This window comes from Coenobita brevimanus, chromosome 71, assembly GCF_032717465.1.
Source record: "Coenobita brevimanus isolate Jiangsu-jjx chromosome 71, ASM3271746v2, whole genome shotgun sequence".
NCBI classification, from domain to species: Eukaryota; Metazoa; Arthropoda; class Malacostraca; order Decapoda; family Coenobitidae; genus Coenobita; species Coenobita brevimanus.
In genome coordinates this window covers 47,384,704-47,407,634 of record NC_137024.1, presented here as the reverse complement: position 1 = coordinate 47,407,634, position 22,931 = coordinate 47,384,704, and the positions used below count along the sequence as shown (strand labels likewise).

The following is a 22,931-nucleotide window of genomic DNA, read 5'->3' as shown; positions in this document are numbered from 1 at the left end:
TTTGGTGGCATGTGCGGGTGTATGGAGGACTCTCGTTTAATAGCTAAATAATGCAAATAAATTACCCAAGCAATAAGCAAGTAAATGGATAAATGAACAAAATACTAATAATGTAATAAACATGTAAAGGAAGTAAATTGAACTGGAAAAGAATAATGACGCGAATAAATTAATAAGCATATACATATAAATTATACATAAAGTAATTATACGTATCGATATATATCAGTAATCCCCACATATTTGCACATATCCGGGCCAGTTTTGCGCACGACCAGCCATTGTTTACTTATAAATGGCCCTAATAATTAATCATAGGAATCCGATTAAAAGTAGACTTAATTTATGAGCCAGCGTCACATATAAAAGGTCACCACTCATTACCTTTGTCCGGGATCAACACTCGTAATTATATTCCCGGATCGCCAGTTACACAGCCAGAATCCCTGCTGTGTTGGTGGTCAAAGAGGTCACCGGGTCAGAAAAACTGTTTACGGTCGGCATATTACCGTTGGCGAGATGCCCCGCCCACGACTTTGCTTCCTAAGTTCGTATACTGTATTTAAGAGTAGGTGACTAGCTTACAGATGATGATGATGGTGATGATGACTGGCCTATAGATGATGATGATGGTGATGATGACTGGCCTACAGATGATGATGATGGTGATGATGACTGGCCTACAGATGATGATGATGACGGTGATGATGACTGGCCTACAGATGATAATGATGATGATGATGACGGTGATGATGACTGGCCTACAGATGATAATGATGATGATGGTGATGATGACTGGCCTACAGATGATGATGATGATGGCTGGACTACGTTCCTGGTGACATTACGTGATCGTAAATTCTCCAGTTGCCCCTTTGAGATTCATATCGTTGCGTAGGGCACATGATCTGTACTCCACTAGCGTTGTAAAGAGCTAGAAAAACAAGTGTCCCCAAATGTAAAAATTTACCATTTTAGAAAATTCATCAGCCAGCAGTTTCATTCCTTATCATAGGTCACCATCTTTAAGTATTGTCAATAGTGATGTATGGTGCTAAAGTTTACCATCTACAAACGTCTTAAGCTAGTTTGTCATAATAATTATCTTCTCACGGTCACCAGTCACAGACATTTGAAGATCACCAGGCATATCCTCAGGCTTACCAGTCATATCCTCAGGACTACCATTCTCAAACATATTATTATCTGGTAGGAACAAGAGGCTTTTCTTTGGCAGGGTCAAATCTGACGATGTATCTAAAAAGACATCATTGCATTGTACAGAAACGACTGTAGCCCTTCATTGAAAAGTTCTTTCCACTGTAGAATAAAGTGGCTTAGCGGTAGCATGATACATATAGAGAAGGCTTCGTCCTAAAGAAGTGGTTGAGAATCACCTTTTACAAGAAGAAGAAGAATCTCAGGGTCACTACTCACAAACATCTCAGGGTCTCAGGGCAGGGAGGGTGGGCAACTGTTTAGCCCGATGGGCATCTTCCATAATACTGGCTAATACTTAAATGCGACTCGTGCATTTATTAATATCGTATTAATGTGAATTCCATTGGTATATATAAAAAAGAGAGGATAAGACGTGTTGATTTCTGTGTCAGATTCGTAATTAACAATCACAGTTTATTTTTTTCTTTCGATGGAGCAGTGATATACGACTAATAATCAGTGTATCTATTACTTTAAATACATTATAACGATAGAGATGTATGCTCTGGGACCTTTTCCGTATGTTTGGCCTCTCAACTCCCTCACACTCGCACACACACCCGAGTCTGAATGTGTGTAAAATCGGGGTCTTCCTGGCAGTGAAATAGTCGCAATATTCTGTTTTTTTCTGGACACAATGACGGGCCACATAAAATCATTTGCGTGGTGAAACGAAGCCCATAGGGCGTGTTTTGTCCAGCCCTTGTTTTATGCATTATTCAATTATTTTATGTCCATTTCATTTTATACCAAGTGTTTATATATTACGAGTATGCAGCAGATTTGGCCAGCCCTGTTTAATGTATTGTCCCTTACTTGTTTATGCAATTTTCAGCCATTATTATCGTCATTTTTTATGCCTATTTTTCATATATTACATAGTTTGCCTAACTTTAATATATATGCTATTTTTCCTGTAGGTTTTCCAGTTACTTTTTTACATCCTTGTTTCATATAATACTCAGTGATTATATTTCATCCATCCCTTTTTTATGTATTACTTGGTCTCTCGTTTATATGTTACTTAGGTAGAGTACAATCCCCTTTTTAATTCATTATTCACGGACTCCGTTTTGTTCATCTCTGCTTTATGCATTGATCTGCAGTTTGTCCTGCCTTATGTTTTCTGTCTTTGCATTTTCATTATAGTTTTTTTTTTTTAATTATTTCCAAGCTGTTTTGTCCACTACTGTTTTATACCTAATTTATAAAACTCTCTCTCTCTTACTCTCTCTCTCTGTCTCTGTCTGTCTCTCTGTCTCTGTCTGTCTGTCTGTCTGTCTGTCTGTCTGTCTCTCTCTCTCTCTCTCTCTCTCTCTCTCTCTCTCTCTCTCTCTCTCTCTCTCTCTCTCTCTCGGCATAAATTAAGGATCCGGGTGCGATTTATCCTTCTTAGTCAAGTGGGGGACGTGAAGAATGGAGGAGTTGGATAAGTGACGGAGGGATAAGGAGTGGAGGAGTTGGACAAGGAGTGGAGGAATTGGATAAGGAGTGGGGAAGTTGGATAAGATGTTGAGGAGCTGGATGAGAAATTGAGGGGTTGGATATTGGATAAAGAGTAGAGCCGAAAAGGAGAGGAGGAGTTAGATAAGAAAAGAGGATTAAGATATTCAGTATAGTGAGCTTGTCGGGTAACAATGCGGAGACGTAAGGTTAAAGGCAGGTGTTGGAAGTCTTCTTAGTCTGGGTTCTATATCTCCCGTGTTTTCTTTATATATTTCCGTAAATTCTAAGGCTTCAGTAATGAGTGAATGGAAGTATAAAACAATTCACTGAGATATATTACACATTACTTTGACCTCGCCCGGACGAAGTCCGACGAGGTATTGTTTTTGATAGAGTTTGTTTGTTTCTTTGTTTGTTAGCAACATACGGCAAAACAACTGAATGAAATTACTTGAAACTTTCAGGATATGTGAGGACTCGTCCCCCCCAAAAGTGATTAAATTTTGGAGGTAATCGAGTGACCTTTAAATGTCAAACTCAAGGTCACGGATTTTCAGAGGGCTATAACCTGAAAACGGTTGAAGATAGAGATATTTACAGTTATGAACATACAAGATCCCGTAATATGGTCTTTCACTTGGCACCCAGACCTTTGAACTTAAACGACCATGAAAGGTTAAACTCAAGGTCATGGGTCTTCAGGGGACTATAACTCGAAACTGGTTGAAGATTGATATTTCCTATTATTAACAAATAGGAAATCCCGTATGTGTTTTTAATTGGTACCTTGACCTTTGACCGTAATTGACCTTGAAAGGTCACACTCAGGGTCACGGATATTCAGAGGGATATAACTTGAAACTCTTTGAAGACAGAGATGTTTACTGTTCCCAAGATACCGTAGAGGAAATCTCATATGGGGTTTCATTTGGCACCATGACCTTTGATCTTGAGTGACCTTGAAAAGTCAAATGCAAGATCACGAATTTTCAAAGGGAGTAACTTAAAACATTTGCTCCATTACCTTAGACTTTAATTACTATTATCAGTATATTGGAATTCCCATATGGGTTTTTAATTGGTACCTTGACTTTTGACCGAGAGTGACCTTGAAAGGTCAAACTCAAGGTCACGGATATTTAGGAGGAACTCGAAACTCGTTGAAGCCAGAGATATTTACTCTTACCAGAACATAGGAAGTCTCATAAGGGCTTTCATTTGGCAGCATGACCTTTGACTTTGAGTGACCTTGAAAGGTCAAACGCAAGATAAAGGCTTTTCAGAGGGCGTAACTAGAAAACATTTGCGCCATTACCTTCGACTTAAATTGTGAACTGACACTAAATGGCAGACACGAGTCAGTATTTAACAGCAATAAAGTAACTGCTGTCGGACGAGATTGTTGTGCCTGGTACCAGTTGTTACATTTTTAGCTGCTGGTGTTGAGGATGATTATGTTGATTTTACTCATCATTTCTTGTTATATTAAAAAAAAAAGACATGCTGTAGAGTGTAGACAATGTACAGGCTATTCATTATTCTTACAATCTCGACGTCATCAATACAGGATTCAGCTATCTGCTGACTTCGTTAAATACATCAGTAATATGTGAAGGTTTTACTGGGAAATTTCTTTATTGATCTCCAGCAAGAATCTTGTAAGGACTTATTTGAACTGTTGTTATACAATCAATAATATTTAGATGATTCAGTGGGAGCTATCATTATTTTTTCATTAGTCCATGGGAGTTTTAGGTATAGATCTTTTAGCACTAATATTTGTAACAACAAAACAGATTTTTTAAAGGAAACATTTCATCATTATGTTATTCAAGCACACACAAAAACTATTAGAATTCGTTGGAACGTATCATCCAATCCTAATTGCAGTTTAACTTCCACGAGATCGATGTAGTGTAATATTCAGTAGCTACCAGAATCTTACACACACACACACACACACACATATATATATATATATATATATATATATATATATATATATATATATATATATATATATATATATATATATATATATATATATATATATATATATATATACAACACACACACACATGAAGCCCCTTCAATTGAATGACGTATTTTGCTTTCTGTCCCTGTCACCTTCATACTGTTTTTATTGTCTTAGGAAAATTTTCCAGGTAGGATGCGTGTTAATGAGGGGGAAATCTAACACCTCTGGCTCGAAAAGTCTCCCAAAACTAAATAAAATATCGGTACCAAGAATAAACGAAAAATAATTCTCCTCCAGATTAAGGAGTCATTCAGGCCACTTCTAGACTTAGTAATATGCCAAAAGTCTTCAAGAATATTAAAAAATGGCTCCGTCAAGCTCAAAAGGTTAGGGGTTAAGAAGACAATTGCTGCCTCCGAATCAAAGATGAAAAAATCTTCCTCCATCACTTCGAATTGCTCTTGGAAATCCCTTTCAATCCTATGACTTTTTCAATTACTTTTTTCTGGCTTCACGTGATTTCTTTATAGGTCAGGAGGAAATTTCTGAACTGGAAGGTTTAGGTAAAGACTTCATTAACTTCTCTACTTGGGGGCACAGCTAAATGTAAGGGTGCGGAAATTTACGCTTTCATGTGGTGACACCGATATAACTGAGCTGCTTCGCTGCCTGGTTATACGAAGTCCCTCAGCTACCTCAGTATATCCCAAAGGAAGATGATGAACTTCAGGAGAAGGAATACTGAAGCCTACAGATCACCGGGTTTACGTTTCAGTTGAGCCTTGTGCCAGAACAACAACCAAATATTTCAGAAGACAGCAAGAATAAACAAAAAGAAAAGCCATAGTTTTGAAAAAGGTTAAAAAAGGAGACAAGAAAATACTGCTGCCTCCAAGTAAAGGATGTAAAATTCTGGCCCCTTCGAGATTCCCCGGAACAGTTCTTGACGTATTCTCTCTAAACTTTTGCTCCATCCCTGGCCATTAGACTAATTTTTCTTCAGTTGGACGCAGAGTCTTTTTACTGTAAGCCTCGTTTTTTTTTTTCTTTCGAGTGTGTGTTTGTGTGTGTGGAAAACTGGCAGCAATTTCGGTCCCATTTTTTAAATTTTAGTTGTCAGTTAAACCCCTTCATCCAGAGGATTTGGGGGGCTGCCTCCAGGCGATTTTATATACCTCAGGAGAGAATTTTTGAACTTTATGGGCTACATGCGGCCTTCATTAATCCCTTCAAAGCGAGAGAGTGAGAGAGAGAGAGAGAGAGAGAGACCTTGTCAAGTAGAATACAATCGTATGTAGCCAGTCAGAGTAAAATAAAAAATCACGTCGTCGTGCTGAAAGGATTTACACTAATTCTTCTTCAGCTGGACGACGCGTCTTTTCCGCCAGGCTCCATTATTTTTCCTGGGTGTCTGGAAAACTGGCAGCATTCTCGCTCCCGTGATTTTTTTCTTTATAGTGTAACTCCTTCAGTCCGATGACGTTTTCTATTATTCCATTCTTGTTAGCTCCACATTATTTTAACTTCATTAATATGATGAATTTCTTGATTACTTTTGCTACTTTTTGATACTTTTAAGTAATTAAGAGAAGGCTTATCGATATGGGGATCATTGCTAGAGCCTTCAGTAACTACTGCACTGCCACATGTTCTTCTAAAGTTTGGTGAAATAATTTGGTGGTGGCCTTTATGAAATGAGAAATACGTCATCGGGGTGAAGGGGTTTATTAGGCCAAGGGAGAATTTTCTGTCTGGTGGGGTTACATTGTATTTAGACCTTTTTTAGGGCAAGTGTTTCCTAAACTGAGTAAAGCCGTCCCAAGGTAGCAAGAACAGAACGAATACATCATCGTAATGGAGGGATGTAGGATGAGGATGTGTGATATAAACGTGGACCCCAATTCGCCGTCTTTCTAAAATTCCTGTATAGTACCTACTGTATTATGTTTAGAAATATTCCACTACATACTTAGTGGATTTTATAGGCATATGTTATGTGAACAAAGCTTCGTCTGGTTAAGCGAGATAAAAGTGCAGAGCTAGAACCGTTCCTTTGAGTGATTCGGAGACTGTAAAAAATAAATAAATAAATAAGTAAAAACTAAAAAGGATATGCCTTTCGCCAAATCTTGTCCACTACGCCAGCAGTTCCCTCTGTTCGCAGGTAAAGCGTAGTAATTAGAACACACACACACACACACACACACACACACACACACACACACACACACACACACACACACACACACACACACACACACACACACACACACACACACACACACACACACACACACACACACACACACACACACACACACACACACACACACACACACAATAAATTAGTCCTTCCATCTCACACTGCGCAGGGTACTTTTAGCAGGAATAATTGCCGCTGCGAGAAAAACTCGCCCTGAAAACTGTGGGAGCCGTTTGATCAAGCAAGATTTTTGTCAACATCATTAGCTCCCAAAACACGGGGTGGTCTGATTAAAAGCGCACCTGTGTGAAATATACTGTGTTTTAAATCTCCGTTATTGTGAAGCCTAAATGAGTGGTAATAAATAAGTAAATGATCATAAGTAATAAATGAAGCCATTACTTTTTTTTTAACACTTGGTAAGCCTTTCACTTGGATGGTTTATGGAAGTAAAGCTTGTACTGAAAACTACACAAGAGAAGAGCGAGAGGAGTGGAAGTGCGTTATCTAAGAGGAGCGTGTGTTGTTACGGGGAGGAGAGACACCCCGATGAGCAGGTTCGGGGGCGTCGTAGTGTTGATGTAGATGTTCTGAAAAGTGTTAAGAGGAGTACCTTGAGACTGTTTGGCCATATGATGTGACTGGCTAGGAGACAATATGTAAGTTAATTGGAAGAGGAATTGGGGGGGGGAGGGTAACAGGCATGATGTGGAATGATGGGAATGAGATATATATGAATGAGGGAAATGAGGAATAGAGAGAGGATTATCTGATTGACGGGAGATGAGGCGACTTAGAGGCGATTTGTTTATAAGAAGAGGCGACATAGAGGCGATTTGTTTATATCTAGCTCCTCCGGGATTAAGGCGTCTGATAATAATCAGATAAATTACGGCGACGTCTTTATGATATTGTGGAATTTTCAGACGATTTTATTCAGCTCTGGAGGGCTTAGATTTAGCCTTTATTAGCCCCTTTCGTACAGGAGATCTTTCTTGAGTTGAATAAAATCGTCTGGGAGCAGCAACAATAAGAAATATATGTTCTCGGGATGAAGATGTGAAAAATTAATTTAATATTAAGCGCAACTGAGTGCAATAAATTATCAAATGAACATAAACATAAAAACGTCATTTCCAGCATGCTTTACTAAAAGTCATTTATGTTCTATGTTCAGCGAGGTAAAATATAACAACAAATTTACAACACAGTAATTTGAGTATGGTTTTAAATTGTCCTATATATTTCATTTTCGCTGCGCACAGAATCACCGCCACCAATTCATTTTCTCCCGTGGTATGAATTATGCATTTTTTCACTGCGTATTTTTCACTATGTTTTTTGGTACCGTAATTATCCTCTTACTTCCGTGCCTACTTTACCTCTTGAATCCGAGGAAGTAGTTTTCGGTTTTCATCAGACCAATGCGTGTGTGTGGATGAGTAAATTGGGAGTGTGTCATCCTGTCTCGACTTCCTCTCTTTCTTTGGGGGAAGCAGTCTAGGTATATAAATAGATAGATAGATAGGTCAGGCCACTTCCAGATGAGATGCCTTGTTGTCCAGTGGTCTGTAAAGGTTAGATCTAACCCCTCCGGTTCGAACAAGCACAAAATCACTAGGTGTGTGAAAATCTGGACCTAGTATGGAGAGTCAGTAAATTATTTACGACTTAAGTACCTCCTTTCCGAGAACCTAAGTGAGATATTGACGGACACCTTCGTTCCAAAGGATACTCCTGCTTCTAAAAATATCTTCTAAAACAAGCAAAATCGTCTACTAACAACATAATTGAAACAAAAAATGCATATAATTTTCATGGCTTATTTTTACTTTTTTTTCAGGATAATTATTCATTTACTCATTCCTCAATCCTAATACCTTATTTTTCTGTTCCTTTGTTCATTGCATTGCTCTTATGTTCGTTTTCCTACATTTTCACTACATTCATATCTCACTGCCTTTTTTCATGTAATTTCATGTAATTACTCTTTCATCGCCGTACCACGTTGAGTACACCGCTTCCCGTCCGATCAACGAAGTTAAGCAACGTTGGGTCTGGTTAGTACTTGGATGGGTGACCGCCTGGGAACACCAGATGCTGTTGGCATCTCTACGTGTCAAGTGGGGTTGGTGGAGGATTAGTGCCCCTCCCTGTAAAACAATTAACTCTAAGCCCTTGGCCACCTCGTCTGGGATACATGGCGTCTGGCAATGAATGAATGAAAACTTTCTTTCTTCTGTCTCTTTCTTAATACTGTCTTTCATTCATTCATTCTTTCTTTTTGCACTTATGATTTTATTATTTCATTTCTTATCTTACGCTTTAACTACTCCTGTTTCTATTGCTTTCTCTACTCAACTCCTCATCCAACTCCCTTTGACTGCAAATATTTCTCTCGGTTCAACACAGTAGTCCGGTGTTCGCCTAGATATAATTCCTAGGTGTATCACTTGTAGCTAAAGGGTTACTTAACCTAGTTTTTGGTCTTTTTTTGGATTTCTTTTAGTCAAGCAAATTCTTCCAGTGTTAGATTAATTTTTAAAAAAGTGCACCAACGGCAGCGAAAAGATTTATGCTCTTCTGTTTCTAATCTTAAGCTTTCGTTCTTCACCAAACTACTTCACTTTTTCCAGTCTTTCTACTACTCCCCTGCGCTTTCTTCCATGCCCTTTAAATTATCCTCCATCACTCGTAATGTCACACTTCCATTCCTGATCCAACACTTCTGTTCTCCCCCTCCATTTCTCATCTTAGTATTCCAGTTTTTAACCAACTCTTTAATTTTTTTTCCTTCAACTGCTCATTCTTGTGCAGACGAGGATCCTAGAAGTGCTGGCACTGTATACCCTGGATGAAGCGAAGCAACTGCGGCGTCCACCAGGGAGCCAAACCATTCCATATTCCCCTGCACCTCGCCTTGGGGAAGGACCCTTATCCAACTGTACAATAAGGTGATATTGGTTCTCAACACGGTATATGTGCTGCACTGTACCTGTGGGATGGCCCACAGAAGCAGTTGCTTTCCTGTGGTCAACGGATCTGCCCGGGCAGGTAGAACGAGGCAATGCAGCGACAATAACAACTTCTCTTCCTATTCTTGCACTCTTAATCCAACCCATCGTTTCTCTTTTTTCTCTCATCATTCAGCCCTTCCACTCCTTATCCACTCTTTTACTGTCCCATTCTCACTCATCATTCAGCTGTACATCTTTATCAATCCTATTTCACTCTTACATCCTACTTTTCCATTCTGTGGATCTCTTCCACTTCAAGTCCAACTCCTCCACCACTTTTCTAACTTCTCAGCTCCATATCCAGCCTCATCACTCCTTGTCCAATCCCTCCACTTCTGATCGAACCTCTCCACCCACTCCTTCACTCTTTCTCCAACTCCTCCACTCCTTAGCCGCTCCACTCCTTAGCCACCTCCTTCATTCCTTATCCAACTCCTCCACTCCTTATCCAACTCATCCACTTCTTATCCAACTCATCCACTTCTTATCCAACTCATTCACTCCTTATCCAACTCATTCACTCCTTATCCAACTCATCCACTCCTTATCCAACTCATCCACTTCTTATCCAACTCATCCACTCCTTATCCAACTCATCCACTCCTTATCCAGCTCCTCCGCTCCTTATCCAATTCCTTCACTCCTTATCTGACTCATCCACTCCTAATCATTCACCCACTCCTTATCCAACTCATCCACTCCTTATCCAACTCGTCCACTCTTTATCCATCTCCTCCACTCTTTATCCATCTCCTCCACTCCTTATCCAACTCCTCCACTCTTTATCCATCTCCTCCACTTCTTATCCAACTCCTCCACTCCTTATCCTTTCACTCCTTATCCCTCCATTCCTTATCCAACTCCTCCACTTCTTATCCAATTCCTCCTCTCCTTATCCTCCATCCGTCCCTCCGTCACTTATCCAACTCCTCCATTCTTCACCTCCCCCACTTGACTAAGAAGGATAAATCGCACCCGGATCTTTAATTTATGCCGAGAGAGAGAGAGAGAGAGAGAGAGAGAGAGAGAGAGAGAGAGAGAGAGAGAGAGAGAGAGAGAGAGAGAGAGAGAGATGTCTGGATGGATGAATGGAAAGATAGATAGACTTACAGATAGTTTGACAGAGTGATAGATATAGAGGCTGGTAGAAAGATAGATATATAGATAAATGGATGAATGGATAGACAGATAGGCAGAGAGAGAGAGAGAGAGAGAGAGAGAGAGATGGCTGAATGGATGAATGGATAGACAGATACACATACAGATAGACTGACAGACTGATAGATAGATAGGCAGGTAGAAAGGTAGATAGATAAATGGATGAATGGATAGGCAGATAAGCAGACAGATAGACAGATAGAGAGAAGGAGAGAGAGAGAGAGAGAGAGAGAGGGGTGAAGTAAGCTCACTGAAGTTTTAACAAGGGTGCCGGATTAATGCTTCGGATTAGGCAAGATCTAAAACTACCCGGACTTATAATTCCCTAATCATTGTTTAAATCTACGTAATATTTCTAAATCCCTTTTAGTCCACTTGTTAATCCCAGGTACTTGATTCTCTGGTGTTTTGGTGTGTCATGTTTACCTACTATGCTCTGCTTACTAAATCTAGGCTCTAAATTGCTCTCTCCGTCTTGAATGCTGGACAGAGAGTAACACTGGAATATGGTGCTAGTCACGGGGAAGTGTTTTGGAACGAATATAGTGTCATAATTTTTCTTATTCTGCCACTGAGCTACGGATAATTAGCTACAAAGGGACGAAAATCTCCGCAAAGAGAAATATGAACGTAGTACAGTACGAGTATATAGCCCTGACTTGGATTCGACGCAGGGGTGAACATTTTACCGGGTGCAGTAGTATGTCCTTGCATATGTTCTTCCATGTCGAGGTCCCAGATGAATATATTCGGCACAGGCTCTCCGTCCAACACTGTCACTCCAGCACAACACAATTTTACATGCTTCCCTCACCGTTCACCTCAAAGCCATCAGTTCTGTACCCTTGTGTATAGGTCTGGGTGGGGATGGGTCTCTGTGAGTCTCTTCTCCAGGGACAGAAGGCGGTGTTCCTTCGCCCTACGGATCGTTGCCCTTCAGGACGCGTAACACACGGCTTCAGCTTGCATAATAGAGCCTGCGGCCATGTCAGGCGGGTGGAAGTTGACCACCATGTTACATACTGTATGCTCCTAAAAAAAAAAAAAAAAAAAAAAAAAAATGCGACCCATACCCCACCTAGCATTTTGGAACATAACGTATTGTAATATACAGGCCTCAATTCGATGTTCGTGAAAATAATACTCTTAGTACTTTTAGCACAGTACTTGAAATTAATATAAAGCGACATGCACGTTGACCCATTTTTTAGGTACCAAGTTATCATTTAGTGCCAGCGGAATTATCTCATTCTCGCATCCATCTAGTCCCACAAACACGATATTCACTACTGTGGGGTGTTAGTTCATAGCAGGGAAAAGATTAATGTAGATAGTTTATAACTTGACTAGTAGAATGTCTCTTAGCTGATTCAGTTAATTTAATACTAGTCTGAATAAAATATCTCAGTCCTTCCACCCCAGCAACAAAGTTTAATCGAGATAATTTTTAACTTTTCTGCAGAGGTTAGTGCACTTTGGTATTATACTGAGACTAAAATCAGACGATTTTGCCCAGCAGACAGAAATCGTAGCAAAGACCTAATCCTTTGGCTAATGGGACGTCTTCCGCTGAACAAAACCGTCTCGTGTTGGCCTGAATAATAAGACCTAAGTACATCCATAGCAGAGCAGGGTTTGATGAGATTATCTTCTCACCCAGCTAATGGAGTCACTAGGAAGCTGCAGCAAAATCCTCTAACGTTAGGCTGAATATATTACCCGACTGCGTCTATAGCTGCGCAGTGTTAACCGTGATAGTCTCAGGCCCTCTGATCGGTAGAATATCTCTGATCTGAACAAAATCCTCCAGTGCCAGTGTAAATTAAATGTTTAATCCTCAAACTGGCAGAATTTCTCTCGGTTGATCAAAATCTTCTATTGTTAGCTTTAAAAAAGGCATTCGAGTACATCCATAGCAGGGAAGGGCTTAATCAGACTACCTTCTCGTGCAACTAATGGAGTGTTAGGCAAATTAGAATACCCAGTGCGTCCATAGTAGCAAAAAAGTTAACCGATACATTTTGTGACACTAAAGCAGATAAGATTTCTCTCTGCCGCAGAAAATCCTCTACTGTTGGTGTGAATAAAGACCATAGCTGCAAAGGGATGAACATCTCCACTATGATGTATTTGGGGGCCTCCACACCATGGTGTGGAGACCTAGTATATTTCCTCTTTTTTTTTATTTTTTTAGAATTAGGTCCTCACACCAACGTGTGGAGAGCTACTGTATTTCCTTAGTTTCTTTCTTCTTTCTTTTGAACAGTTTTCCAGCTAGGCATCATGCCTTTATATCTTCACCAGCTCCCTTCAAAACTGACAATAATTCGTTGGGCAAATATCCTCAGGTACTCTTTTTATTTATTTATTTATTTCTTAGTATTTTAAAGTGAGTGAATGAGTGAGACCATGCAACTTTTGAGATCCCATGTTTTTCTGTGTTCGTTAATCATAATGGCAGTTTGCATAGAAGCATGTCAGTGACCCAGTGTACTATAACTCTTTGAAGACGATCTTGCATTCCCTTGAGGGAGCTGACAACATTGTCCTTTCTTTCGCCGAACATCTTTAAATATAGTGCCATTTTTTTTATTTCTTCAACAGTTCCCTTCAGACTGGTACAGTTTTTCCTTGGGCAGACATCTCCAGATAACTTTTTAAATTTTGGCGATTATATACCCCATGTAAAGGGTTTTGCTGGTTCAAAGGTTTTATCAGAGACCGACACAAATTTTAGGATCCTTTATTACTGTCTTAATCATCATGGCAGTTTGCACCAAAGTATGTCAGTGTATTACAGTTCCGTGAAGACCATTCAGCATTGCCATGGAAATTTTTCTATTTTTAGTTTATTTCTCCAACCGCCAGACAGTTTTATTTAACTTCGGAATGACAAGAGGAATTGAACTGGGTAATAAATGGCTAAATCCTGCCGGTCCATGTCATCAGATCTTTCCTGAACTGAGTAAAGTCGTCCTGAGGTAGCAAGACTAGAAGCAATAGCATGTCGTTGCAGTGAGAGGAGTTTCAGACTACATTCTCGACCACGTAATAGAGTCACCGGCAACTTGCACTGTAACATAGCGTGGATTTTCGTCTTTTTGCAGCTTATTTCACAAAACTTAATGACAGAACAAGACAATGTTGCAGCCCTACCTTCATTCCATCGCACTTCTTCGTGACTGCCAGCACAGTCAAGTGACAATCTGTTACTACTAATTTGTATTCAAGATGGAAAGGTGGCATCTTTAGCTCAAGTTATAGTAAGAGGAGTAAAGCGTCATTACTTTACGGCTTAGAAGGCGAGACCTGTGCGTGCATTTGATAATTTGTTGCTAAGTAATTAAGAGGACAAAATAATATAATCATTACGGGTTAATTGCGTTTCGAATCCAACCTCTTCCCATTACCAACTCCAATGGTGGTGTGGTGATTACGTAAATGTAATCTCGGAATTACGTGTGTGTGTGTGTGTGTGTGTGTGTGTGTGTGTGTGTGTGTGTGTGTGTGTGTGTGTGTGTGTGTGTGTGTTACATACACAGAGAAAACCCATTAACATTACGACGATGCCATTAGATTTCCTCTTGCCATCACCAGACAATATTATTTAATTTAGAATGGATCTCTGCCAGTGAAAGGGGTAGAAACAATCTCCATTAGCTCCTTCACAACAATGACGTCATTCATTATACGTTCGTGTCACCATAATGCGATTCTGTTTAATTTACGAAGAATATCTAAAAGTGAAAGAGGTATTTTAATCATTAGTTCTACCCATTATATTAAACTAAGCATTTTCCCTTCACAGCTCCTTCACTCTGAGATGTTTCCCTTAACTGTTGAAAATCGTCTGACAGTTGCAACAAAAAATCATGATACTGAAGGGGTTGAAAAAGAAATCACGCAAACTATATTCAGCGTGGCACCTCGTAGGCAACAATTGAAAAATAAACGATAAATACTTCAAAAATAGACTGGTTGAATATACAGTAGTTATGGAGACTGAACTACACGAGCCTGACTAAGATCCTATACACTGCAACTTTACATAACTAGATAAATGTACTGCTTTGACTTAGTAACTTTAAAATTTTGAATACGGAGACATCTATTTTAGTTTATTGCTGACACTTCTAGATGTTGCGAAAAGTCCTCACTTACTGCACAGGATCATAAAAAGCTACGTAAATTCGTCCAATATAAAAACGCTCTTCTAGTCTAACTACAAGGCCTCTGTAGGTAGCAAAATTAAGTAGTCCATCGTTGCAGTGAAGAGGTTAGAACGCGTAATAGGTAGGCCTACTTGAAATTCCTCTGACAATGGCGCCATATATCACTTGTTTAACGTTGTATTATCACCTGTGAATCACGACGTTCAGTCCAGGTACGGCCATAACTAAAGCGTTTGTCAGAGGCTATTTAAACATTTTCTGGTGAAGCATTTTGACTCATGCTCTTGAAATGGTTATATATTATCTTGATTTTAACACTACTTATATTAATCTAATCTCTGCTGTGACAGTATTTTTAAAAACTCTTCAGACAGACTCTTTAGGTGGAATGTATGAATTTTGCTCTGTATTGCAATTAACGGTATTTACTTTTATTATTATTATTAGTAGTAGTAGTATTATTATTATTATTTATTATTATTAATATTATTATTATTATTATTATTATTATTATTATATTGTTATAATAACTACTGCTGTTATTATTATTATTATTATTATTATTATTTATTATTATTATTATTATTATTATTATTATTTTTATTATTATACTGTATCCCAGAAAATTGTTTTGACGGAAACCTCAAAACAGTGTAGCCTACTTATCAGGCACAAAGATATTCTTAAGGAATCATATATCCGGAGAAATATTGTATGCGATTTAAGCTAAAGCATTGCGGTTTTATTCAGCTGAGAGAAATCCAACACAGCTATATTGTCGGTACGAGACGGCTTGGTCCACCCGAAAGAAATCCCATCCGCCAGGGGGTTAAGGCGATGCGTCTTGTGCGCGTGAATATAAAGTGGAGATGACGGCAACAATCTCCTGTTTACGTGACTGTCTTGCCCAGGTACATTCACACTGGGATTAGGCTCATATACCATGGTCACCAGGGACAAATCCAGGGCTCTCTCTGGTTGCCTGGAGACGGACCCCCTACCCCCAGCCCACCTCTTTCGACTCCTCCTCATTCTTCTTCTTCTAGGAAAACAAGAAATAGCCATAAATATTCCTTCCCATATACAAGTTCAAATACTGAAATATACTCGAGGTATATCTTACGGGTCACCTACATACTTATGGTGTTCCTTTGCTGCTGCCTCCCCCAACCCCCTCGATTCCACTCCCCTACACACACACACACACACACACACACACACGAACACACACACACACACACACACACACACACACACACACACACACACACACACACACACACACACACACACACACACACACACACACACACACACACACACACATTCTCTCTCTCTCTCTCTCTCATTGGGGTCGAGTATGTTTACCTAGTGCAAACACCTCCTACAACAATCCAAGATGCGTCCCCGGTCAATAGTTTTGTTCCCGAGTAGAAAGATTGATTTAGAAGGGTAGTGGTAGAGCAAGAGTGTTGTCGTGGTCTGTATTCATGGCCTGTGATTGATGTTAATTTTCATCCTTCAGTAAGCCAGATTCTTGAGACCGAAAAGAGTTCATACGTCATTGTTATAAAGAGAACCTGAATGTGAATTGTCAGCTCTGGAAGTGTCGTCTTCTGTCTGTATTTCCTTCTTCCTGTAACCTCCACTCTTTTAAACGCAATGTGTCCAGAAATATCGAAATGAAAGGATCTTGTATTTGGGTCTCTTTTCTTTTGTATCCTTGGAGTGAACAGTTTCGCGGGCATCTTGCTTTTAGTCCCTTCTTTCTTGCACGCAAAAAAATAATTTTGAAACTCAGGAATAAGATGTTGCTGACTAACACATCATCACTTGCAGCACAGATAAAACTGACTGCCATATCTCATAATATCTCCTCTTCTTTCTATGCTTTGCTTCTTTGCCACCAAATTTACCAAATAAATCGCACTATAGTGGTTCGCGATAACTTGGCCAAGATTTTTGTCCTTTTCTTCAGCGTGTATCACACAGGTCAGTGGCAGAAACAGACACTATCATGGCTCTGCATAACTTTTCCGTGACTGGCATCGTATTTCAGTGTTAATCTGGTTTTGCAAATCAGTATTCAGCCAGGAATGATGGAAGATGAAGATCAAGAGTGAAAACTGGGGACTGAAGCAAAACTACTCGTACTTACATATGCGTCTTGCGTTTAAAACTAGATGATGCCATTCTCACTCACCCACGACCCTCCTAAGATGATAACGTTGGATTTTAGAAACCATATTACTGATGAGAAGCTTATCCAGAGTGGTAGGAAGTGTGTTTCCCATCGGTAAATATCCTCGGCCTCTCAGGCAGAGAGAGAGAGAGAGAGAAATTACATGTTGTCGACATATTTTCGAGCCTCCAGAGCAACAACTAAATTCATTCAACACGAGAGAGAGAGAGAGAGAGAGAGAGAGAGAGAGTTACATATTTTAGAGCCTGCAGAACAACAACTGACTCCATCTGGCACGAAATATGACAAGAACGTGCCACACTTTCCCTCACTGTACGCGAAGATTTTGCAAGCAGCCTCGTAGCCTTCTCTGACAAATGCTTAATCCCTCTAGTACGACGACCACCTTTTCATTCTGTTGTTGCTTGTCTCTGGCGATTTTCTTTTGGTCAGTGGAGATCTCTTGTATATGAAAGGGATAGAAACGCCTTTAATCTTGTTGGAATGATGACAGCTCATATTTTTTTTTAAATTCGTGATACTGCCACGCGATTATTTTCCTGCAACCTCCGAGCTGTTTTTACTTGCTGTCGCCCAAAGATTTTATTTCTGCTAATGTCAGGCGACGATTTTTTTTTTCCTACCCTCAGACGATTTTACTTGGTTTAATATAGACCTCTGTTAGTGTGAGGTGTGAATTTCAGGTCCTTGAACCCCATTAATCCAAGGACTCATACTTCACGAATTAGTTGACCACCAGACGATTATATTTAGCTTAGGGAGGAATCTCTAGAAGTGAAATGGGTTAATGAAAGAGTATCGAATCCCTCCAGCTACAGAAGTATTCAATAAAACTCTGAATGCAGTAAGAAAAATAATAACGACGTCACTGCCATGGAATACAACGAAAATGACGCCTGTAACGGTTAATAAAGTTAACTGCAGGTTCTCCATTTCTCTAGTAAGGCAAGGCAGGTGGTGGCGGGCAAGTACAGTATTGTGATAACGAGATGGGGGGACTGGGCCGGCTCAAGTAAATCAAGTTACATCGGCCAGGGCGGTGCGCTCGAGTGTGATGGGGCAGACACACAGAGACGCACTTCATCGCTTGGTTAACTACGACCATGTTTTAGTTTTATTTGTTCTTACTGCCTCCAACCTCCATATAATTTTATCCAGATTGAGAAATACCTCTCAAAATGGAAGAAAAAATGGAGGCTAAATGTAACGCCACTTGTTCCGAAAGTCTCTTCCAGGAAGACTCGAGTCGTCTGGTGGCATTAGAAAAGAAGTTAAATAACTTTCTCAGACCGAAGAGGTTCATTCATTTTATATTCGGTTTTTATTACAGCAAGGCATTTTTTCTCGCTTTTAGGAGAACTCTTTCTCTGAGAGGGTTTTATATATATTCTCTTCAAATATTGACACCGCATCCCAGAACCCCAGAATAAAAGTCGGAATGAATAGGCCCCTGGTAGTGGTAATTTTTTCATTCCCACCATGGAGTAATCTAGAACATGCGGGCAGGACGGACGGGAAACGGTGGAGCTGGAACGAACAGGCAACACCCTCTCTTGCTCCTCCAGCTTCACCTGACTAGTGCAGGGAAATTCAGCTATTCAGCTGACGGTCTTCACCATTTTTCCCTTTCACTCATCCGCCAGCATTCCAAAACATTCCTAACCCTTGGACACCTCTTCACAAATCTGCAGTGAAATGACAGTACCATGTCCGTTTCTCCTCATCTACGTTCTCCTTCTCCTCCTCCTCGGCATCACCTCCGCCCGTCATCGCTCCCTAGACGTCACCATTGTCTCTGGTTCTCAGTCGAGACCATTAAACAAACGCCGGTCAGAAAGTGAGGCTTGCACTCGGATGTCAAATCTTGCGTCATCGCCAGAGGAAGAAAGGCACCTGCGGGCTTGCTTGTAATCTTGTATATGGATCCCTCGTACCTCACGTGGCGCACGTCATCTGGCTCCTCAGGTTATTTTACATAATTCCACTCTTGTTAACCCTGCCACCCAGAGGAAAGCATTATTATCTTGTACTCTCTACCACCAGAATATTTTATTCAACTTACACAAGCAACTTAGTACAGAAGGGGGTAAGTGATGGCGGTATCTAACCCCTCCAGTTCGAAAGGTTTTCTCAGAGCTAAATACAATCGGCTAATGGTAGCAAAAATAAAGACATAAACTAGAGCCCCCTCCCAGGGGAGAATCACACCAGCTGCGAGCCGATACATATCTAGCGCGGGTCGGATTATGACCTTGACCTTGACCTACTTTCATCAATATCGAACTCGTAGATTTTCATCTTTCTTACACACCTGTAAAATTTTGTGATGATATGTTAAGCACTTGCGAAGTTATCGTGGTAACAGACACACAGACCTTGACTAACTTTCACCAATTTCGAACTCGTAAGAGATTTTTATCCTTTCTACACACCCGTGAAATTTTGTGAAAATATCTCGATCGGTTGCGAAGTTATTGTGCTAACAGACACACAGACAGACATAAACTGAAAACAAAACTCTTAGGAGATTTTCATCCCTACTGAACACCTGTAAAATTTTGTGATGGTATCTTGAACGGTTGTGAAGTTATCGTGGTAGCAGACAGACAGACCTTGACCTACTTTCACCAGTTTTTTCCCTGCTACAGGCGCGTAGTATTTTGTGATGATATTTTGAGCGGTTGCGAGGTTATCATGCTAACACACACACACACACACACACACACACACACACACACACACACACACACACACACACACACACAAGCTGAAAAGAATACCAGCTTCGCTATTGCGGCTAGTAAATAAGACGCGGACTGAAGAGGTTGCGATTAATTTTTGTAACCCTGCCCTTCCAACCACTTCGTGCCATTTCGTCCCTCTGGCTACTTCGTAATTGCTTTCTTGAGATTGTTATATATAAGTGGTCTTCCTTTAGAGATACCATATCCTATGTAATTGTGGCCTCGAGGATGCGATATAATATCTTCGGTTCTCAGGTTCGTAGTCTTTTCATCATTAATAGTGAGGCCACTCTTAATGATCTTGCCCCAAAGGTAAGACACTACAGGACTTTTATTATTATTATTATTATTATTATTATTATTATTATTATTATTATTATTATTATTGTTGTTGTTGTTATTATTAGCATTAGTATTAGTATTAGTATTATTAATATGAGTAGTAGTAGTAGTAGTAGCAGTAGTAGTAGTAGTAGTAGCAGTGTAGTAGTAGTAGTAGTAGTAGTAGTAGCAGTATTAGTGGAAGTAGCAATAGTGCTGTTGTTGCTGTACTTGCGGTTATTATTATTAAGAACTCCACAGAATGTGGAGTTCTTATTGTTACAGCAGATATTATTTCTTTTCTTTCTTTCTTTCTTTCTTTCTTTTTTTAAGATCTAGAAGGCTGGTATTCGAAGACCGCTCGAGATAAAGACTTGAAACTTGCAGGAGTGATGTCTCTTGATTGCAGGATTCTTTTGACATTTTTTTTCCTAGCAACAGCGCCGTCAATTTTTATTTTCAATTTTTTGTTCTCAGTTGCAGCAAAAACTACTGAATCGATTGCTTTGCAAATGTTCCAGTATGTAGTCGTCAGCATATACTAGTGCACCTGCGTGTTGATACTGAGATCTATAAAATACTTTTTGCGATACTGAGGAAAATCAGAATGGCCGCCTCATGCCTAAAAGTGCTAAATTGGGAAGTAATTGGCCGACTTTGACCAATCTCGGTGGAAATGTAGTGGGTCATGGGTTAACATATTGTACATTGTATGATTGACCTTGACCTTGATCTCAAGGTCACAGGTCAAAATCCGTAAAAACTGTTGAGTCATAACAAAAGTTCCTTAATAATTATGTCTACAGTGATAACAAACGTATTTTCAGAATCCTAAGAGGGTTTTCTTATTATCATCTGGAATGTAGAGTTCTTTGAATATTGCTTCAGCAATTTCCGAATTCTAGTTATTATTATTATTATTATTATTATTATTTGGATACTAATAATCATAATAATAATAATGATAATAATAATAATAATGATAATAATAATAATAATGATAATAATAATAATAATAATAATAATATTATTATTATTATTATTATTATATTATTATTATTACTGCAACTGCTACAACTACTACTATCCTTATCATCATCATCATTAGCAGTATTACCATTTTCGTTAGCTCGTCACTTCTCATATTGAACCCACGTACAGTATGTATTCCTGTGGACGGCTTGCACACGCCTGGCAAGGGGTGGGCAGCACAACTATAAACGCAGCAGTAAATACCGTAAATAGTCAGGTTGAGAAAAAATGCTGTATCTGGCCCTTCGGTATCAGCTACCCACAGACACCACTATTTTAAGGTTAACAGATTACAACGGCCGTGGAAGAGCGAGGTAACACTGACGAATTGCCTGCTCGCCTTCCTTTCTTCCCTTTTAGAATTTACTGGCATTTATTTGCTTTTGATGTGGGAAAGTAAACGTCTAACTTTCTAGGATTGGGATAGTATTCAGTGTAGCTAAAGCGCAGTATTAAGAGAACCTGTGGAAATGGAGCAATGGCGTATTTTTGTTGATGGTGTGTGTGTGTGTGTGTGTGTGTGTGTAATTCACCGGGTCAGTCAGGATCACTTGATGGTCATGATCGTCAGGTTTTACCCTCCCGGAAGGGAGCTGAGAGCTCATATTATCCGATCTAGGGGCAAGGCTGTGACCTTCACACACGCACACACCCGTCCCCTTGCTCAAGGGGGACAGTAACCACCCACTTCGTCAGTGAAACTTTTCGCAACCTGAGCGAGGCGCGAACTCCCGTCCACCAGTTGGCAAGCGAGAACGTTACCACTGCACCAGCGAGCGGTGTGTGTGTGTGTGTGTGTGTGTGTGTGTGTGTAGCAGTTTATATTTACACTGGTGTGACTGATATAGTTACGAAGAAAATGAGATTCTTGTCTAGTTAAAATGCGTTATAGACAGAGTCTCGAGACGTGGAGAGAAATTATCATCATAACTCTGTTTCCCATTAAAAGATAGGATGTCAACTAATCATCATCGTCATCACAACTTTGTTTCTCACTAAAACTTGGGATAACATCATCATCATCATCATCATCATCATCATCGTTTCAATCCTGTTTCCCACTGCAGCATGGGATATCATCATCATCATCATCATCATCATCATCATCATCCTATCAGTACTTCCCACTAGCGTCTAGGGTAACATGGTAGACGTATTTGCTGGGGTGGTGGATGGTGTATCGATGCAGGCCTCCGGAAGTGGCACAGTCCTGTCTGCCGTGATAAGAAATGGCAGAGACGATGGCCACAGTCATCAATTTCTCTTTCTCCTCCCTCTCATCACTACACACACACACACACACACACACACACACACACACACACACACACACACACACACACACACACACACACACACACACACACACACACACACACACACACACACACACACACACACACACACACACACACACACACACACACACACACACA

At 39.9% G+C, this 22,931-nt stretch overlaps 1 protein-coding gene and 1 pseudogene across 1 annotated transcript in view; one reads left to right on the top strand and one right to left on the bottom strand.

The window, feature by feature from the left end:
- LOC145406772 (protein O-mannosyl-transferase TMTC1-like) overlaps positions 1 to 22,931 on the bottom strand; it is a 328,915-nt gene that overhangs the window by 286,489 nt on the left and 19,495 nt on the right. The window lies entirely within an intron of this gene.
- Positions 8,839 to 8,957, top strand: LOC145406928 (5S ribosomal RNA; annotated as a pseudogene).